We start from the raw sequence: 3,558 nt of genomic DNA, 5'->3' as shown, positions 1-3,558 counted from the left end.
CGCATACGCATGATTCAATTGCACCCTCGCTGGATTTGTTGAGACCGTGCAAGATCTATCAAGGTAGACAAGCCAACACTACTCCCCGCATGCATGATCGTTTTCCCACCACCATGGTTTCATCTTTGCCAAGTTGGTGAAAGGGCATCTTATCCCCTAGGCTGATTTTTGTGATGACTAAATCGTGACAGGCGCGCGTTGCCGCGCCCATCAAATTGTACCGAATGATAGAAATTTATTACATATAGAATGGCATAGAACATTGAAATTAAATAAGAGATTTGATGTAGTGTGCAAAGTAAATCTGTACAAAATACGTAAGAAAATACAATTACATCTATCTACTACCCCTATAAAAGTACGAAAGGGCGGAGAACCAATTCATCTCATCCATCAAATCATGTGATATGATGGTCTACATCGCTCCATCGTACTAAATGCATTTTACGTTCTAATTACCCACTATGCCACTCCACGTTTGTAGCCTTCGAAGAACCTGCACGCATGCACGATCGGTTGGGCTAAAACAAGACGTTCCCAAAAACAAGCTGGCTCCCCTCCCCCGTGAAGCAAACCGCCTCCCTCAGTTCCCTCACCATGGCAGACGAACCCATCATGAGCAGTCGCCCTCCATGCGCACATGTGATTCTACTCGCCAGTGATGATCCCCACCTCTCCACACGGCCCTGCTCTACGGCGCCGATCCTCACCGACAGCCCCTTGCGGCCCTGATTCCCGTCCGCCTCCATTGCGCCTCACTGTCGACGGCTGCCCGGCTGCCTTTCCTGTGGCGCTCGGCGTCCGTCCCCCACGCGGCCGACGGCGACTCCTCCGTCCTCCACACGGCCGGCAACAAAGACTCCACCTCGCCGCAACAACGTAGAAGCTCCTCCCTTAGCAGATGTGTTCTTCCTCTGCGCCACATATGAAGAGTTCGTGCACCCGACGCCACCGATGCGATGGTCTGCATGTAAGTACTACACTACTACTTCGCTAAGATTCCTTATGTCCGTCCTACAATGAGGTTCTTGCTTCCTCAAATTAGCAGGTGTGGGCAGGGCACTACAACTGCTACTTGTGCAGATCCACAATATTGAGGTTGCAGAACTTGCAGACGTTTGATCTAAGATGCCCGACTGTACTGCATGGAAGAAAGTAATTATGCAAATCCTAATTATATCTGTATATAGGTTGGACTCTACTACATGGAAATTAGAAATATTATATGAAGTTCCAGAGTTACGTTGTGATTTGTGAAAGTCTGATGCATCTCAAACTCTGTTGTTTTGTTGCAGGATGATGAAGAGGAAAATAGAAGTGGGGATGAGCTCAATGAAACGAAGAGGGGGGAAAGGAATAACCAAGAAGGGGAGGGGAGGTCACAACCTCGAAGCCAGCAGCAAGTTAAGGCATCACCTTGAATTTGTAACTCCAGTAACTAAATGGACTTCATTTTTTATGTCGAACGTGTGATCCTTCTTATTACTGAAACCAAAGTATCAATATGTGACTGATTGTTCTCTTATTGTGGTCTGACAAGACTTAAATATTGGTATGCCCCGATCAGTGTCTTATTGCATTAGTTATTCTTATAGCTGGAGAGTGTGCGCATGAGTTTCTTCCCTGTCTTTACTTATTATTGAAAAATAAACAGCAATGCATGTTATCTTTACTAAATTAATAACACTAAGTAGGAATTCAGAATAATGAAGTATTAATAACAAGAAGTAAGAAATCTGAAAAAAATAGTGCATGAGAAATATGACATGCACTGTAACATAGAAATATCCTTTTTGATTGCTCAGTTGTTAATGTTGCAAATGTTCTTTTCACTAGTAGAAAACGGGCCTATTGTCCCGGTTCGTAAGGGTTTTTTGTCCCGGTTCCTGAACCGGGACTAAAGGGTCAGTACTAATGCCCTGTCCCTTTAGTCCCGGTTCAATCCAGAACCGGGACAGATGGGCCTCCACGTGGCCTGTGCGCGGAGCCCAGGCGGAGGGCCTTTGGTCTCGGTTGGTGGCACCAACCGGGACCAATAGGCATCCACGCGTCAGCATTTCTGTGGCTGGGGTTTTTGTTTTTTTTTTGAAAGGGGGGGGTTGGGGGTTTTGGGGGGTTAATTTAGGTGTTTCATATATTGTGTTAGCTAGCTATAATTAATAGAGAGAAGTGTCCTCTCTTATGTCCGTGCTTGGTCGACGCTACGTACTATACATATGTATAGAGAGGACTAGACACGCTAGCTAGCTAGTAAGCAAACGAAGGAAACAGAAGATCGTCATGAACATATATGCATACAGAGAGAAGTGATATCGACCACCTCTCCTTCTCCGAGAGATTGGTCGAACAACAAGTTCTCGTATGTCTATCCGACACTACTGGCTACATATATATACAATAATTATCTCTTACAAATATAATCTCCTAACATACGGACGCATGGTCCACATAGTATTCTCCGTCTTCAGCGATCACGTGGTCAAGAAAGAATGCTGCCAATTCCTCTTGAATTGCTCGCATGCGAGCTGGTGCTAGGAGTTCATCCCGCTTCCGAAACATCTAATTTGAAGAAAGGGGTCAATACATACATATATATATATATATATATATATATATATATATATAAATATATATATGAATGAAACTCAACACAAATGATGGTAATAAAATAAAATTGTGAATATTATTGCTTACGCACTTCATATTGTTCGTCAGAGTAGCCCCGCTCACAGGTCTTGTGGCGGATGGACTCGCAAACGTAGTATCCACAGAAATCATTCCCTTGTTCCTGCCACAACCACTTTACAAGAAATAGAGGTCAATCAAACTGATAAGCAAGAATGCGAAATGGTATTGATGAAACTAGCGCTTGAATCACTAGGAGATGCGCGGAACATGCTACTATAGTACTTACTTTCGGGTGTCTAAATTACAGCTTCTTCGGCAGTCCCGGAGCTTTTTTGGTGAATTTTCTCCAAACCCAGCCAGACAAAGAAAACAATTACTTGATATATCAGGAAATGAACAAAGCTGCTGATATGGTGGATAATGATCGATTTAACTTACTTCTCGAGCATTTGAGTCATGTCCGCATAGTCCTGGGGATCTTTTCGTCTCGAGTCTAAGACGGTTACTAGTCCCTGCTCTAGCTTAATCTCTAGGAGAATATAGTGAAAACTGCACACGCATGCATAACTCATCAATTACATTACTATAACCTTGACTAATATATAAGGGAAACCGAATATGCACAAGACAGTAACACTCACTTGAAGTTGTAAGGAAAGAGTATTATATCTTTGTTTTCATTTATTACCAACGATCGTAGCAAGTTGGCCTCGGTATCTGCGGCATGAAATTTAACCTGAGTTGCATCTATGAGATTTGTGTTAATGAACCCAATATCACCGATTTGTCTTTTCTTCAATTCGACGATCTTCAATCTGCATAATATAGTGAGGATAATTATAAATACATGCAATGAAAGAGATGAGCTATATAAAGAGACTTAATGACAGAAGTAGTACTACTTACAGACAGTAGCAGGTGACCGTTGCT

Source organism: Triticum dicoccoides, chromosome 5A (genome assembly GCF_002162155.2).
Source record: "Triticum dicoccoides isolate Atlit2015 ecotype Zavitan chromosome 5A, WEW_v2.0, whole genome shotgun sequence".
NCBI lineage: Eukaryota > Viridiplantae > Streptophyta > Magnoliopsida > Poales > Poaceae > Triticum > Triticum dicoccoides.
This window is presented reverse-complemented; position numbering follows the sequence as displayed.